The sequence below is a fragment of the Adelges cooleyi genome, unplaced genomic scaffold, assembly GCF_023614345.1.
Source record: "Adelges cooleyi isolate 19-005CV unplaced genomic scaffold, UGA_ACOO_1.1 ACOO_flye_CR_arks_rails_tigmint_CR_PRNA_23, whole genome shotgun sequence".
In the NCBI taxonomy this organism is placed as follows: domain Eukaryota; kingdom Metazoa; phylum Arthropoda; class Insecta; order Hemiptera; family Adelgidae; genus Adelges; species Adelges cooleyi.
In genome coordinates, this window is record NW_026095893.1 from 5,837,788 (window position 1) to 5,857,579 (window position 19,792).

Consider the following 19,792-nt stretch of genomic DNA (forward strand, 5'->3'; position numbering starts at 1 on the left):
ATCGATTAATTTCGTTAACAATACCAAATTGAGATCTGGTTTTGAGGCGTTGGCTGTGTGACAACAGAGTTGAATTATGGCCTATATAAAAGTTGTGCCTGTGGACATCATGTTGATGATAGCAATAATTTTCAAGAGGCGGATTCAATTTAAGTATATATTTTACCTACGAGCAGTTCGTAAACAAATATCGACAAATCGTTATGTCGTGGACAATTCAAAATTAGTTTTACATAGCACAGTATAATATTGTTCATACACCTATTATTGTTGACAAACCTTGCCTATCATTTGCAGCATCTGCTTTTTCGAAAATCAATTCTTTGCTGTCTAGTTCGCTATATGCGAGCATCGTGGATTTATTGTACCCGTAAAACGTGATTAATTTTCCTTTCATTGAAGGGTGTCTAATGTCCACTATTAGAGAACTAATATTAATTTATGACCGATACGTTGCTAGCTATTTTCAAAAAATTAAACTAACTAATCTCCGCATACATAATATTATTACCATTGTTACCTGTACTATTTTCGGCCATACTTCTGCACTGCAAATATATGATAATGTACCTATATAAAATATCTTTACCGGTAAAAAAAATGGCCAGAAGGGGAAAGAAATAGATGGAATAAAAAGATAGAATCCTTGATAAAAATAATTCTGTGTGGTTATTTTGAGGGGTGCAATAAATTATGTATGGACCGGGGCGGCAATCGATTCGACAGGCGGACAGTCCTTGGAGTTTATAATCCAAGAAGCATTAAAAAAAAAATAGACAGTAGAAAAAATCGTTAGGTGTACAATAGTTTGACATTCCGCACGCCTACAACGCAGAAGGAAAATTATATATAGGTATATCGTAATGGTCAACCAGTCGCATTATGGCGAAATTATCATATTAAGTTAGCTAGATCAAATCGATTCGTCATAATTAGCCAACTCAATAGCATTCGGTTTTTAATGCAATGTTAATCAACACAAATAGTTGCTATTATTTTACTGGCACACTTCGCCTTTCTTCCATGTGTAATGAACCAAATGCGATGATGGAATTTGGCGAGAAAAATAGATTTACCCTTTAGACCACCATCGAACGATAACACAACAGTCAAATTAAGTATACACCACGCTATGACAACGAAAAAAAACATTGTCTAGATCATACATTTTACACTATGCCATTGTGATTAAAACTCAAGAGTGTAGACAATTATCATACGCATGTTATACAAAACGATATTAACTAACAAAAACTATTCAAACAAACACGCCGTTAAAACTCAATAACATTTAAATACGTTATGTTACTAATATACAAAAGTAATGTATAAATAATAATAATGCACAGTATAGTATAGTATCTAATATCTATGTTAATTATTTAAAAAGTAAGTCTATTTTAATTATCTTTTTAGAACTCTTTTTTACTATTCGTGTTAAAAATATTAGATCTATTTATGATGATATATGATTTTTATAGCGATTTGAAACATTTACTGAGTTCTTTTATCTGCATTTTATAGATACATATAATACACATAATTAGTCTTAGATACCTTTAAGTCTTGTTGTCCTTTTGAGAGGACACATTTTATCTCAGGATCAGGCTGTTCGATCGATTTGGGACCAACATTTTTTTAAATGTTAGTTTAATTCAAAAGAGTTGAAAAAAAAGGTTTTGTCCTAACAATAGAAATTCATGACGGAAAGGGTTAAGTTGAATCAAATTAAAATTACAAGTTTTTCGTACAATTCTAAAATGTCCAAAAATGTAATTATATTATGTATGTATAAAGATATTAAACACCTTAATAGTATTATGTATTGGAATATTACGTTGAGATAAATTTAATAGTAATATTATGTATCAGGAATAATCACTTTAAGTACCTAATTCGCCATAATTTAATTCAAAACAAAACATATTTATCATTAGTCATTACTTTTTAACTGTCAAATTATAAACCTATGCATTTACTCTTGGGAAGATCCTTAAAACTATAAAAAAAAGTACTTACTCCACAAAGAAAGCTCAATCATTTATATTTTGACAGGAGTATAAAAAAAATAAGCCAAACAAAAACCGTCTATTTTTTGAAACAGTAATCAATTATTAGCAAAGTCCAGAAATGTAATTTGACATTACAATTATGAATTATCTATTACTTTCTATACACCAAACATCAATAAACAATGCAATTTTTAGACAACATATTTTACCAAGAATGTCTTTAGACCATAGCTTAGAACAGACGCCGTGATAATTAATATTGTTAGGCGTCATACCTTTTGAAAATCATCCCAACTCCCTCTTAACTGTCGTCCCTCCCATTATGGAGCATTCAAAACAAAAGCATAAATTAACAATATATAATAACGAGTAATTGAGGAGATTATGCAAAAAGGGTTCCTACCACCATATTTACCTTCTCCACTCGGTCGAACCATACTAATAATTATACATTTCACGGTTTAAAATATTGTTTTCTTTTTAGTCAAACTTCAAGCAACAAAAACACTGCATTTAAATACGTAATTTGTATATTATACGGTAATCTTTTTGCGTAAGTAAGTCAGCAACACTATTTTGCATTCTAAGTGAAACTATTAGATAAGATGCTTAAACTTGTTTATTCACAAAACTTTTTTGATAAAGTAATCTCCTATTTATACTCTTTGCTTTTAATTTTTTCAATGTGCACAAAAACGTTTAAACACCATCGCTCGTAACCAATTATAACAATAAAATACTATATTATACAATTTACTATGTAGATAGATATTGATATTTAGGCAAAACAAATTGATAATACAATTTTTTATCACGATAGTCTGACAGATTTCCATGCACCTTATCTCTTAATAGCGATTTCAATCTGTTCGTGTCATATTGGTACACCTCTGTAATGCATTCAGCGTATCTTGTCGCAAATAAGAAAATTCCTTATGGTTTAATAAGAATTCATTTCAACGATTGTTAAACACGCACCCTCCCAGGTAATTCTTTACTGGACGCCATTTATTTTCTGACGATAACCTTGGGTCAAAAACTATATATATATATATAAATATACGTACCTATGTGTCTTAATCTAGTGCAGAACCACCGTTAAACTCTACTGGCGGGCGTGTAGTGTAGAGCCAATGAAAACTAAAACTCTTTTGTAAAAGTTTATGACTTTATTTTAGAGTTATTACGTGTTTTTAGAAATAAAAATACAACTATGTAGGAAAATCCGCAATTGAGACTGTTAACGGTCATTTATCAACAGTACAGCAAATTATTTGTAACAAATTGAATTCTGCGCTACAAGGAAGAATGCGGGTAAAACTCGTGCATCATGGCTTGTACAATATAAAACGTTAATTATATATATACTATATTAAACCTGAATTGAATTACTTAAACAAGGTTGGACAGGTTTAATACATTAAAACACTACATGGTACGTTAGCCCGAAGTACTAAAGGAACTTCTATCCTTTACTGTTACAATTAATAAAAGAAAAAGAAATAGAGGTTTCTAATTATATCTACTAAACGATCTATAGATTAAAACAAAAGTAGTTAATACTCTTAATTCAAATATTACATTACTAAAAACAACTACGCAAATGTAATCAAAATGATGTCTAGCTACAAATTTGACTCAAATTGGTACATACAATTCTCTTATCATTTGAAATTTCAATTAGATAATTTAATAAATACGTTAAAATATGTCGTTTAGAAAAATGAGCATTTTGCAGAGCATTTAACATAAAGCTTCTGTAAATTATAATGCTCTTTTCAGTCCTATGAAAATACTAAAAATACAATTTCATAAAACTATAATATCATTTTTAATGTTGGGTACCTATCCTGATGTTTTAAATGTCAAATTGTATTTTTTATCTATATTTTTCTAAAGTAATGGTATTTATAAATTGGACTGGCATAAAACTTTTAAGGTGCTTGTTTTGTGCTAAAATAAGTTCTCAATTATAAACAAATGTTATATATTGTTAGAAAAATTCCATTCTCTTTTCTCTGATTTTTCTCTTTTACTTCATTAAGTCCAAAATTCAACCAGAATATATATTGAGCAACACCACTATTCTGCGTTTTACCAACATAAAAACTGCAACTACTTTTTCCAAACCGTCTGTATTCCTAACAGAAAAGAACCAATTCGTAATCCACTAGGGTTCTACTCGTAGCTTGAAAATCGAAAATCGCAATGTAGAACATCCGTTAAACAGTAACTGAACTTTTATATGATAGACCGCACATTAGGTATGACACAGCTATAACAGTTCACATAACTAACTATTGCAAATAAATAATATCAGTTTTAGATAAATTCGTCATTCCTTATTGTCCAGAAATTGTGTCCATAGAATAATAATAACAGTAAAATACTAACAAAAATCAATACACATCGAAGAAAAGCTAGAAATCATTTTCATCGTTCCTGACTTATTTTTTTTGCGAAGGTTAAAAAAAACGTGTATTATTGCATACTAACGAGTCAAATAACGATACAGTATTAACAACGGGTTTGCATAAGAAGTAATTCATCGAATATACACTGACTAACAATAGTTAAAAAGCATAATGCATTTTTTTTCGTTTTAACATACAATAAAGATTAGCAAAATAATGTATATTTTCCACTAAGTACTAGTACTGTCAAACAGTTGCGAATTTCCGAGAACCGCATAGACACTAACAAAAGACACTAAATAAAAACAAGAAATCATTTAAAAATGATTATACCAAAACAATATATCTACTACTCATTGCTAATCAATTAGTGTGTCGAAAGTTTACAATCGATATTCGCGTCGTGATGGTTTCGTATAAACATCATATCCATTGCGGATAACATATACTTGCCACAAATCACTTTTCACAATCGTTTGTCTTTAAATAACAATATCGTATATTATAATATGCATGAGGCCATAGTTTTTCAAAATCCTCAATGATTAACACTAAATTGATGTACTCAAAGCACATTTGAAACCGGGACAACTCAGTTCCATATTTAATGTGTATGTATTTATATTTACATACATATCCGTTTTGTGTACACTCGTATACAGAAATATGTATTGTTTTGTGTACTTAAGTGGTATATGTTTAATAAAAAACAGTAACTTACATTTGTTTATGGCATAGATCCTTGGGTGACGGCTTGTAAAAGTATATTCCTGAAAGAAAAAAAAGGAGAAAATATAAAATAAAATATTTCATTTCATAAATTGCCAGATCCATTATTTTATGTAAAACCTTTTATTATTCATGTTGCGTGCATAAGAGTGGTATTTGTCTTTCGAACTATTCATCACTGACCTTAGAAAGGTTTCATATAGGAAAATAGATAGTGTTGGAGTTAAATATATTTTTTAAAAAAAAGTGCACTCATTAGTTAAATTGTTTTACTGGGTTAGACAATGCGGTCACTACTATAATTAGTATACATATATTAATAATGTAAGCACTAAGCCCCTATAGTTATCGTGTGCTTATAAGCTTAATAGTACCATTTGTACAATCAGCGAGTATTCACCGAGTGTACTTACCAATAATATGATATTAATTACATTTTTTGACAATTAAGTTATCTCAGTAATTAATATAATTGTGTCTTTCCGATTCGCGTAAAAAACAATCTTAAAGGCACTAATTAACATTCAGCAGGTTCACAATTTGTAATTAAAAAAATAGCTATTTAAATTTAAGTCTAAACAAATGATTTTACCCAAAAACGAAACTTATCGCCGTATAGCCTAAAGAGGTAATAGAAAATTAGTCGTTATTCATTTAAGATTCAGGTCAACGGTCTGAATGCACTCTTGTGTGACCTGATGTTTTTCGTACGATATAATATGAATTTATCCCTAAGCGAAAATTAAGGTAACAAATGACAATGTATTAATGTCTCGTTTTGGTTATCGAACCCATTTAATTTGTATTAGAGAAATACAGGTACAGTTTAGTTCAACGACGACTGACATAAAAAGTCTCATCAAATCTAGCAAAATTACAAAGTTAAAATTTTCAAAACCATATTAATTTATGAAAAACATATTTTCAAAAGTAACAAGTGTTAAAACAAATATTATGTATATTATTCAAAGCACGTGCTACACTTATAGCAAATTTGGATTATTATTTTGTTGAATGTTTGAAAACCCTTTAACTGGGGGATGTTCCTATTACCACTTTTATAAATGTAACTATGTAGAGCTTGCTTTTGAAAACCTATATAGATTTTTATTTAAAACTACTAAAACTATAAATATAAGCAAGGTATATTTACTATTTAATATAATATATATATATATAAATATATTTTTTTTTACATTTGCTAATTCGCCTTAGTTGTATACCAAAACTTATTTTAAAATCATTTTTCAAAAATGTGACAATGTTGTACCTACATAAATAAACGCATACACACAATGTCATAAGTTTTAAAAATAATATATTGTTTTCTATTAAAAAAAAAATTGATCTTATTCCAAGCGTATAAAGGTTACAACTGTATCTTTCAAATACTGCGGATGTAGCCAATAAACAGTATCATTGTCGGAAATGGTGGTAACCGAGAGACGGCTATTTATTCGAAGTCTTAATAAAAACATCATAATATATAATGAAAAGAACATTTTAATTCGATCATTGTTGCTGTTAATTGAAACGAATAGGGGAGAACACGACTAGAGCTTACTTGTAGGTGCAGAAAGATAAACATGGTAATTACAACAATCATAAAATAATATTAAATTCCATCTTATAACTTCTACTAAACAAGAAACTGAAATAACAATTTTAAAAGCTCTATGAAAACGTATAAACAAAAATGTAATAATGAGTTAACCATATATTTTAATAGGTACAAAAAAATGTCTCTAGAAATATTTTTAGGTGATACCTATTTCCTAACAGATAAATATTCAAATATATAAATAAATAAAAATAAAAAAGCAAAAACTGCAAAATATTGATACTATAAAAAACCTATGTCCAACTAACACTGAAAATGACTTTAGCCGTACAACCCAACATATCATTTTGTACATATTATGTGTTTATATGTATATATATGTGTGTGTGTGTATTATTGTATATAATGAGTTTAAGCAACGATACGAAAAATGTACTGGAGTTCATAAAAAACATATTGGAAATTTCCTTTTATTAATTATTTGTATTTTTATATAAGGTATATTTAATATATAGCATAAAATATAGAACCTATTAAGTTATCCATTTATAACACTTTACTACTCTTATTCCTAGTGAAATATAAGCCATCAAATTTGTTTTGTTTAATAGGGTGTTGTATTGCAATAGGCCCATTATCTTTCTATTTAAAGCCTTATTTATATAAATATAATGATTTTAACATTTTTATTATTTTATTAGAATTTGTTACAATACATATGCATTAGTTAATTGTTTAATTATGACTATGAATGTGATTTAATTAGCCTGAATAAATTTACATTTTTTAACTTCGCAGTTATTGACTTTTAAATATATAATAAAAGCAAGTTTTTTAGAAATAGTGACGCTGTCATATAAGAACCTATACATATAGGCCGCTCACTTTATTTTAGCTTCAATTTTAATTAATATTAAAAAATTATTTTCTCTATACCTACTACCTAGATAGAACATTGGACAATTTATTACATTGTAAAACCAGTAAACTAGTTTCGTTTACCAATACAATTATAATCATGTTATTAAAAAAACTTATTATATGTGAGCTTGTTCCGTAAAATATAATAAATTAAACAGTTTTTCATGCATAGTTTTAGGGGTTTATGTATGAAAGTTAGACCAATGGTATATCTATAATGGATAGAGAATGGGGCTATAGCATATACAATTTTCTCAAAAATTTGTAGTCAAACATTTTTTTTATTAGGGAAAACCCAAAAAAAAGAAAAAATTACACTGGCCGTAGTTAGTTTTTAGGTTGTTATGTGTGGTTTAACCATACTACCCTCAGATTCCCATCGAAGCGTTTATTTAAATGTGAGTTTATCACTTTCAGTTATAATAATTCCTGTAGACCTGTGACCTCTCCATCCCCACTATGCCCCGATACCCACTGTACTAGTTTTTTACTTTAAATTTCCATAATTTTGTTACTTGCGAATAAAATTAAGTTGCCATTACCTTTTGCACCACTTCAAAGTCAAGCGTATTTTAATAAACGATATTTTTAAATTTAAGTATGTGTTAATTTTCTTCATATTTTAAAGTCAGATTAAAAGTTTTTATTCTTTTGACAGTATTTTCTGTTTAGGTAGACTTTAGTCTTAGTCTTAAAAAAATGTAATATTTTCTTACATCAATTTTAATGTCTCTGAGCCATTTGGTATTCAAATTATTTTTGAGTTAGCTTAAAATGTCGTCTCAGTTACATTTCTGTACGCCTTTAATGGCTGTATCTCATAATTCATAATAAAAATCAAATAATTTTAAACAATTAACGCGTAAAAAGGTTGACCTAGGTAACTCATTGAATTTATGTATTGTTATCTACTTTTCCTGGATCTTTTAACTATACAAAGTATTAAAGATAACAACTATTTTGTCTAATAAAATTGTTAAAAAGCTAAAGCTTTTGATCTGGCTTTAGCAATACTACTACTAAAAAACACCTTTCACTATAGAAAATACTCTAAAACCATACAAAATCTGCCGCTAAATATTACGTTTAAAAATATGTACGATCTATTTACATACACTTTGTTAGTTGATAGGGGTTCATTTTTAATGGAACAATATTGCGGGTTATATTCTCACTTGCTTATGTTGCAATAACGATGCTATTGTTAATATACTTATATTTTGTTATAGCAAACATATTTTGTCGTCATTTTCATTAACAATGAAATTATTATTTATTTTGTCGGATCATTAATTTCGATACTTTAATAAACTCGATTAAAGTAACCATTAACATAAGCCACCGGAATAACCAAAGTTATAACTTTCTTCTTCTGGTAACTGATTATATTAAAAAAAAAAATGTCTAAAATCTAAATACAAAGTGGCAAAATTACATGTTAATACAAGGTGATTTTTTTGTCATGAACCACTCAATATCTCATAGGGTTTAATAAGAAATAACAATTTTTTTTTTCATATTGTTTTTATACAATGTGATCTCAATTTTTCACACATTTTTTCGTTTTTACTCCGTTCCCAACTTAGTTTTTTTGATAGCAACTTTTGAAACTTAAATGGTAACGTATATATTTTATTAATTTTTTAAGTTGAGAATAATGTACTAAAAAATTTACTGGTCGATAACCAGTTTCGGATAACTATTTTTGGTCCATATAAAATATACCCGAAATATTTCCTATAAGTTCTTATTTAGACCTCTCATCAGATAAAACAAAGGATTAGCATTGTTTAGCACAAAGTGAATTTTTATAACAACACATACAATTTTCTAAAGCTTGAGTGAAACAATACATTTTCTCATACTAAAAATTATAAAATAATTTAATAATGTTTATAATATTTCAATGGTATAATTTAAAAATGGTAATATTGTAAGATCAATTTAAAAAACTCCGTTATTGATTTACCGCAATAATAAAAGCTACTGAATGACCAAAAATGTGCACAACTTCGTTATTGCCATTATAGTTTATCAGTAAACTGTATTATCATTGTCATATATTTTCTTTCTTTTTCAAATATTTTTTATTTTTTTTTTGGCAAGTACCCCAGCTTTACAAAATAAAAACCAAAATGTCTTTGATGCAATTACCAAAAGTACCAGCTAGATTATATTAGTGGATTCGACTAATTATTGGTCTTCTTTGGTCGGTTCCGGTTCACTACGTATGTTTTCCATAATCGTTTTCCAACAAAATGTAGTTAAACTTATCATTTTTTATACGCCAATTATAATATTGTCATTTGTCGTAGGCAATAGGTATACTCCAGGATGAACAATAGGTACTTGAAATACAAGAAAAGTTTGATGGAAAACAAATTTAGTTTTCCCGCTAAAAATGTGGCTGTTGTAGTCTGACCAAAGAAAATAACTATCAACAAAGAATCCTCATTATTGTACTAGGAATTCAGATTTTCTAAAAAATTGCCTATACTTTGTTCCTGAATAAATAGGTGATGTGACGTCGTCTTAAACGGCGTCGTATAATACGCGAAAGAAAAATGATATTTTCATCGATGTAATAGAAGGAAAGGGAAAAAAATAGACAAATGGTATTTGTATACATAATTGTCTTTAGGTCAACCTCGGCGGCGGCCACAATGCGGTTAGCCGTCACGGCGCGTTTATGCTAATTTAACGCACAACTGACCGCCGCCGTCACCGCCATCACCCGACATATTATTTGTATATGTTTGTGTGTCTGTGCGTGATGCAACGCCATGAACCGCACCACCGGTAATGGCAGGCGCGTGCGAATATTATATTATTGTTTTATTATTATTATTATTATTATTATCTTTATTATTGAACGACAAACTACAGCAGCAACGGCGGTGCGCGTTGGCAGTATTGACCTTGAACGAGTTTTTTGCGTCATAAGGTAACTTATCCACAGTCGCTAGCAAAACAGTAAAAACATCAGGTTCGAAGACAATTTTATAGTTTCTATAGAAAACCCTTAACAAAAAAGGTACCTGCACATATTACATTACCACAGTCAAATCTGTGGTTTGAGTCAAGAAGCCCCGTTATGCCACTTTTTAACAAAAATAATTGATTGAAAAGTTGGAAAAAATACAATTATTTTCTAAAATGGTATATTTTAAACTTCAGTCGATCAATACTATACTTTAATAAGGTGGCGATAGACAATATTTTCTCTTCGGCAGTCGACAGGATGGCTTGGGCATTTAATTTGCACACATCCACGCCCTTTTTCAAAAATAAAAACCGTAACGAACTCGAAATTGTAAAAAAAAATTTTTGTGACTTTGAATTAACCTTTATAAAAATGTAGACAAGTTTAACCGTGTTACTCTCAAATATATTAAGTAAGTTGTAACAACTGAAATCAACTTTCATCTAAAAAAAACTATTTACAAATTACAAAATTTTATTTTATTTTCTTAAAAATAAGTAGGTAAAGGTTATTACAGTTATGAACAAGGAAAATAAATAAACAATAATATATAGTGCATTATCGATCACCCAAGCCCCAAAGCTATCAGAACAGGTTATTCTATTTCTTGTTTTAGTAATACTATTAAGTATAGTTTTAAATACTATGAAAGATTAATTGAAAATAAAATAAAAATACAATTATTTGTATACTTTAATTTGTATTAATTTAATTTTGGTATAACTTTGGCCTAATATACAATAATTAATTAATTAATTAATTTAATATTATGTTACACTGTTATAATGTAGAATACTTTTTTATCTGCCCACAAGGCCAAGATCAATGGTCACATAATATTCTCCGTTAAAAAAAAACATCAATAACTAAAATTCGATTATATAACTTATTAGAACTTCGAAATTTATCAAGTTTATCATGTTTTTGATACGGAAAAAAACAAATAAGTGTAATAGAAATGCAATAACATACATTTATTACTAATAGAATTTAGAATATAGTTTTAGCAAAGATAAATCCAATTTCATAAAGGTTTAAGAATAAATGAATTCAAATGATTAATAAAAGGCTAAATAATTTTTAAAAAACTATAAAATATAATATATAATTATATATAAGGTATATAATTTTATTTTATCGTGATCTTAATACTTTTTTTTTCTCCTAAACTTATCATAAATGGTACATTGTATATTGTACACACTACACTGTACAGTTATCCTTTTTTTTACACAAAATATGAAACGTTGATCATATAAAAAAAATTGTTTTGGCTATGACTAAAAATTATGCCAAACAATTATTTTGATTATCACAATATAGTGTGCAGTGCATAACGTATTCAACTATTCTCGAGGTCATTGCGTAGTATAGTATTATCTGAGATAGTTTTGGCAATTCATTATTGGAAATAACCATGCGGATCGGTGGACGCGACGACCACCGGACCGGAATGGGCCGAGAGCATTTTATTATTGGACGGGAACGAAAACAATAACTATATAAGCCTTGTTGGCTTATACGAGATAGGTCATACATAAGAAAAATGCTTCTTAGAAAGTGTCAAAGTTGTCAAACAGCGATTGCTGTTAATGGAAATCGAGTCTAACAAATAAACAAATATTACGCAAGAATACAATACATAGTGAACAAAATTAAACATAATGTAATAAATAATAAAAAGAACATCTGAATGATATATATTTTATTTTAATTCTGTCATTAAAATAAAATTAATATAATTATAATGTCAACATTACATGGTGCGTTTATGTAAAATGTAGAATTTAATGGCTACTTTATTTTGACGTTGTTCATTTTCTTAAAACATATCTACTATTTCAACTGCAAAGAATTATAAAGTTAAATACGCTTGAAAGTTAAAGTTATACTTTTGTTTAATGGAATGCTCGAATTAAATGCTAATAATAATTATGCATTTCAACCGTTTATTAAAACAATTCCGAGTAAAAAAGCACAAACTAATTAGAAAATCAGAATTTCATACCCAAGTTTAGGAACTCCCATTACAGAAAAATTCTAAAATGATAGACTGTTTAAATACTTGACAGACAGACAAAATAATGGAATGTCATATTATGTTTCGAATATCTGCGGCCTATCCGAAATAACTGAAACCCAGCATTAAATCTATTAACGATACTAAACATCCCAGTATAATAATAATGCCACTACAATAATCAAAGAATGTTATCTTTAATTTGGAATATGATTAATGATCAAAAATAAAATTTTTGGATTGTTATGTAGATAGAGTTGAAACGAACAAAAAATAATAAAGTATATAAATTGGTCTGCTGTCTGTTAACACATAATAAAATATACATGTGTTAAACTATTAGGGAACTTTACTTTACATTTATACTTTTCACTTTAAGTAGGTTCTATATAACTTAGTTAATTGGTTTAAACTTAATAAGTTTAAAATTTAAACCAAATAATAAAATTTACAAATATCAATATTTTTTCATAGAAATAACCAATTAAAAATATTGGATTATGTATTCTCAATGGTCTATGCAACATTATGAATGCATGTATATTAATATACTATTGTTTAAAAAAACATTATTTTAAATTAATGTTAAAGCTTACTAAGATTAGGCGCCTAACCAAACCTCATGGCTTGTAGTATAACCGTAGGTTGTTGAATCTTACTGAACCATGAACCAAAATCAAACCTAAACAAACCCAAACCTGACTGTCATAAATATCGATGATATTTAGTGGCCAATTTTCAACAAAACCGAAGACTAATAGATGCAAATTATTCAAGAGTCAAAGAACTCGCTAAATGTTTGTAGTTGGGACCACCAGAATTTGACTTACAGTACACAACTATGTAGTATCCGGATACAAAGTTTTACGAAGTGGAATAATGTAATCTACTCGATATTGACAAGGATAAAACAATGAGTGATTTAAGAACTAAAAAACATATCATCGTATATGTTATAATAGTTATTGTTTTCTTTTTCAATTTAAGAACAATGCTCTTAAGCATTGATGCATTTTTTACTAACGAGTACGTATAATGAACATTTAGAAATAAGTCTTCACAAATTCTTCTGGTACTTAAGGCATTCAAATATTTTTTTATTTTTAGGTATTAGGTGACCATTGTTATACGTTATTTTCCAATAAACATTAGCTTTAAAATAAATAACAAAACGCATAAACACGGTATCACATGGTTTTTAGCCATATTTTTTACAATCCTAATAAAAAAACAAATAATATAGCCTATGACATACAAGTACTATATCTATAGTTTATTAATATATTAAACGAAATTCGGTTATGAGGAGCAATTTACTTAATTCAATTTTAAGGCCCCTTTTTATTTGTACCTCATTTTTTTTGTTTGCAATAATTTTACATTATCGAGTCTTTTATATAATAGCGTTAGTATATATTATTAAAGTCATTTATTATGAGTGAATACATATTATAAGTGAACCTATAAATCTAACAGAGCTTATCAAATGTTCTTCCAAATAAATATCGCATTGCCTCGTTTGCTATTATAAAATGAGATTACTGGAAATGGGAGGGAAATTATTCTGATATATTTCGTAGATATTTTTTCAACGGAACAGTGATAATCAGCGAAGTGCCCAGTTCAAGAGTATCACTAACTAATCCAGCTGGATTAAAATGTGCTTATTAAGAGCACAGAGTAGTTCAACTCTCTCGAAAATGTTATTTTCACCCTATACACTCGGAACACTATATCGATGTTCATAACAACACGTTTATTTTATATATATAAAAAATGAAAACAGTATAAACGAAATTGCACTATATTATATCAAATGCTCTGGCATGAACGGAATGAAAGAGTTAATAACAATTGGAACACTAATAATAATATATAATAATACATAAATTGGTTTTGCTGTATAGCGTTAAGACTTAGTTTTTCACGCTACCGCTGGTCACGACAACTACTACCGTATAATACCCAACCATTTGAACATTTGAACTGTATAGCAAAATATTGATTTAATACAAAATAGTTTAATGCTTACGAATGTCGTGGTGCCGAATCAACAAGAGAAGTACTCTTTGTAAACGGCCACCGTACTTTGTGCACAGTGCACAAACACAATAGGAAAAAATGACTTGGCCGCCGGTGATCGATAAATATGATATTTGAAGAAAAAAAAATGATAATAATAAAAGATAGAAATAGGAGACAATTGAAGTGGTAATCACGAAACACTTGGAATCGCGGTTCAGAAAGAATATTAAATGGTTGTCAGCCCTCAGCGACGTTAATGGTTTCTGTCCTGATGTCTAATATTATACAGGCACGTCTCACAATTCTTGCCTGTCAAAATAAAAATATTGAATTCCGTCGAAATAACTTTGTCCCTTTATCCAGCTACTGCAGCCCGTCCATACTCCTGTCGGCACCAAAGCCAACGACTTGAGGACGTCCCAGTAATTACACATGCCATTTGGATAATTTAAAGCGTTTTATTGTTTGGCTAGTTAAAGCACAATTCCTATATAAGAGCGAAATTCCTTCATGCGTGAATGGAATATTTTCGCAGCCCTATCATCACTTAATCACCTAGGATAGAGTTGCTTAATATTATGATGATCACTATACATTATCCAACCCTTAATTTTAGTTATATTTGACAGACGCTAATATTTTTAACTTATGGTATTTGTTTATAAATTATTTAAAAATAATAATAAAATTCATATTGTACATTTTAAAACATTTGTATAAAATATGTATATAAAAACCTACAAGGGCTAATTTTTTATAATAAATTCAGTAAAATTGGAAGAAGCGATATTACTTAGCCATCATAAATTTAACTATTCTTCTCGGTATTAAGAAATTGAAATTGGACGTTTTGTTATAAAATATGTCAATCCATGATGGTTAAGCACACTTTTTTATGCACTATATAAAAATCACAAGGGTAAATAAATGACAATACCCAGTAGCCAATATGTATTCTTGTAACGTCTAACATACCGTGAACTGACATCTTCGGAAAGCGGGTGTTCGCGGTAAATCGCATTGCATAAAGCTAATTGTGTACGTCCCTTGTGTATTAAAATCCAAATAATCACCCGTTTGCTTACATTTTATTTGTCGTTCGGTCAGTTAAAAAAATGTCTTTAAAAAAAATTTAAACCCTAAAATGAAAATTATATTTTGTAAATTGCACAATTTCAATTTCATTGTTTTCGATTAAAAACAATACTTATACAATCATTAAAAATTAGAATTAAAATTTAAATATATTGTAAATAGTTGAACTCATATTTTATTTTTAAATGACAACAAATTTATTAAATAAATCATCATAAAGTAAAATAATTTGTAAAAGTAAAGACAAAATTATAAAAACAACTTATAAGTTTATAAGCTAACTAAAAAAAAGGAACTTATTCGTACTTCAATAGTGCTTCCTCTATTACACCCCATATAAATATTTGATTCTAAAAATGTGTTGAGTTGTAATTTGAGAGTTACAGTACAATATTATTGGAGTTTAAATTCAGACAAAATTTTATAGTACTTGATGTCTACGTCAAGTTTTTATACCTACATAATATACTACATAGCTGATTATAATATTATTATAATATACTATGTCGAATTAATACGTTTGTTTTCCAGGCTTAAATAAATAATAATATGTAATGTAACTTGTATTATTTAAGTGTAGAGCACAAAGCGTTTTCGTCGGCCAATAGAAGGAACCACTGTCAGTTTCAGATTTATTACAGAATGCGATACTATTAATTAGTTCGCAGTCATAATTAATGACCAACAGCAACATATAATACTATTTTCGGAGTCGCCCAAATAGTTCTTAAATGACATTTATTCTAAAACATGGTCAAGGGGAGAAAAGTCCTTACTAACATCATCCTTTAACATCTCACCATGTCCTATAATTATTAATATATGTTTGAATGCTACCACCCTCTAATGTTAATTGAATCACATGTTTTTAATAGTTAAACTCCTCTTATGCGGATGTTATCGGTCTTCAATAAATTAAATATTAACAATTACCTAATTATTTACAACAATTAAATTTACACAAAATAACTTATTTTACATAGATATGAACTTTCAGATATTTTTAACTATTTACTATTGTTGTGCCACGAGTAACAACGTATAATTTTTAGTTTTAAAACAATCAATATCGTATCGATATTCATATTTTATTGTTTCTTTATCATATTAAGTCTTCGTATTACATGGTGTAAATTACTGCAGTGTCGCACACTAGCTGTTCTCAACTGTCATAATGTTTTATTTGTATACAGCTGGTGGTATAATTTTCGGTTAAGTTTCTAAGAGAAAAACATTGGCTGTATTTTACTAAGTAATTTTAAGTTTATGATTTATAAATAAAAATATACTCAAATAATAGCAACTTTCTTGTTGGTTTAGTAGTAAGAATTTTACAATATCTGTTTTACAATAATTGTATTATATACATGTACATACATTAATTGTATTAACCGTAATTCAATTAATTTCAATTATGAAACTTTAAAAGTGGTACATCTCAAAATATAATATGCGGGTAAGAAAAATGTATAGAAATCAAATTAAATTATTATTAAATTGTTCACAATTTCTACAACGTGAATTAGAGTTGTTTTCAGTTTAAACAAATGTTAGTAACTAAATACTCCTTTTTTACTTTGTTATATAAATTGACATCACACTAATCATTTTAATAAAAAATACTATGCGGTCTTGAAGTTTAACATTATATTAAACAATGTCAAATTAGTTTAAAGTTTGACAATCAAATATAATATTATTGAATATACAAATTTGTAATGTTTTATTAGTTTTCAAACGCTACAAAATTGTTTATTAATATTAGGTAGAAAAAATTTGCTAACTATCTTATTGCTTGTCTCTGCAGTAGTGCATTTGCGGAAATGTATTTCTTTGGAACACGAATATTCTAAAACAAAATGTATGTAATCCGGGCAAGGACATCGTTGAACGATAAAGCGCAGGAGTCCAGCTTAAACGATTAAAGCCACTCCAGGCAGTATTTCCTACTGTCCTACTCCGTTTGCACAGTGTGTATTAGGGACTTATATTGTGTAATGTATGTTCACAGCAGTGGCGATGGCAACAATTCTGGATGAAGTCCAACGTTGTGTGGTCATTTCTCAGTGTGAACATTTCAACCATGAATATTAATGTTTTTTTCCAAACACCGAGGTACCGTTTAGTCCGTACGGATGTTTGAACCAAAATTCATATACAATACATATAGTGAACACAGTTAATTGGGTTTTGTTTTGTTTTTAACGTACTGAGTACTACTACTTTGTAATCATATTCGAAGCCGATCGCTTTTTGACCTCGAATAACAAAAAGCACTCGGTCAACAATGATTCGTAGACGTTACTTGGAAAAAACTGTTCTATTATGGAGCAAAAAAAAATACAAATTTTCATCATGGCCCATAGGATTCGTATTGTGGGCGATGGCTACTCAGAAATGTGTATACAAAGTATGAGCACACATGATCGACCCTGACACCAATGTGAATAAAGCGAACTTCTTAAAGGTACATAAAAACTATCCAACATTTAACACTAGTGAATACATCCAATAGCTGAGGACTTTTTCCCAAATTTATGTTAAATTCTTTTTCTAGACTATTACTCCACAAATTTCATTCAGCAAATAAATTAAAAATCCGTTGCCGTTATTTGTATAGTTTTACCGTTAATAGCAGTAGGTGGGTAGAATACGAGTTTGTGTTTTTTATGCAAATTATTTTTTTTTTTATTCTTCTATCTCGATTCTTGGTCTTGAATCATTGACCTTACACTTTATTGTACACGGCCGTATAAGGTCTGCGCATTGACTTTGAATGTGTATTATATATACCTACAGATTCAATGTATGCGCATAATATGTTAGGTTGGATATATTATGCGCCATACCGTATGTCTAAGTATATTGTACAAATTGAGACCAACATGTTTCATAAATAACGCTCAAACTAGATCGTGTATAGACTAGACGTGGCCTTAGCTCTTTTATGAGGGTTTTTACGCTTAACGTTTTTACCGTCGACCTCGAAGTGTTCTAAAAAATAAAACACCTTAGATTTGGTATAGCTTTTAGCTTTTCGGCTTACACGGAGTTAATAATAAATAGACGCAATTCTACAAACAAACACAAGATTGTGTTGCTGTTGGTTCTTATTTCAATTTTGATTGATTTTAATTTTGACATAAGACGTGTGATTAATGAACTTGATCTATCACGCTAATTACGCGCACACGTTTGCGAATAAAAAAAACATGCAAGCGGCTTTGCTGTAGGACGACACTCGGACGCCACCATTGGTACAGGAAGTCAGTCAATCTCAACCGGTTTAGCGGTATGTTATGATGACCCTAGTGTTGTATAAGCGTGGCCTTGTCCACATATTTAATAACCGGTTCGTAACGGTTCATCTACGCTGATTACTTCTATACGTCATAATGGATTTTAACTTGTAAAAAAAACGTGTTGTACGCTTGGCATAGACAACGTATAAATCCATTTAAGTGAAAATAGTACTAGACAGGGCCTAGCAAGATCTATATACAATGCCTTCACAATTCAAGGGTACTCGAATCATGATAATAGGTGGTATATACTATATTATAGAATATGCATTAATGATTATAGTGTCCAATGAAACTGAAAATAAATCATTATTATAAACATAAATGGGCAGGATTATTAATTCCGGATTACTGGATTATTTTTTAATTAATCCAAGTAATCCAGGATTACTTAAAATTAAAAATAATCCGTCATTCCAATACGTTGACGATTAATGGATTACAAATAATCTAATGCAGATTACAATTAATCCATCATGGATTACAAGTAATCCAATAATCCAGGATTACTTGAATTAAAAATAATTCGTTATTCCAATATGATGGATTACAAATAGTCTGTCAATCCAAAAAACGGGAAAACTTTTCTGTTGTCTCCCCTACCTATATTGGCTTACACGCTAATAAAGATAAAATGCTAAAAATGCATCTGAAGGCAAGTAAAAAAAGGCGGCTAAATATGTCCGTTACAACTGTGTGGATTTAGGCATAGTGTATGTAAAATTATTTA

The 19,792-nt window shown here is 28.9% G+C and overlaps 1 protein-coding gene across 1 annotated transcript in view; it reads right to left on the minus strand.

Moving 5' to 3' along the window:
* LOC126835592 (Ig-like and fibronectin type-III domain-containing protein 1) overlaps window positions 1-19,792 on the minus strand; it is a 68,716-nt gene that overhangs the window by 35,807 nt on the left and 13,117 nt on the right. The window contains exon 2 of the mRNA XM_050568269.1: window positions 5,148-5,196. The gene's annotated coding sequence lies outside the window, so the exon portion shown is untranslated. The remainder of the gene's footprint in view (window positions 1-5,147; window positions 5,197-19,792) is intronic.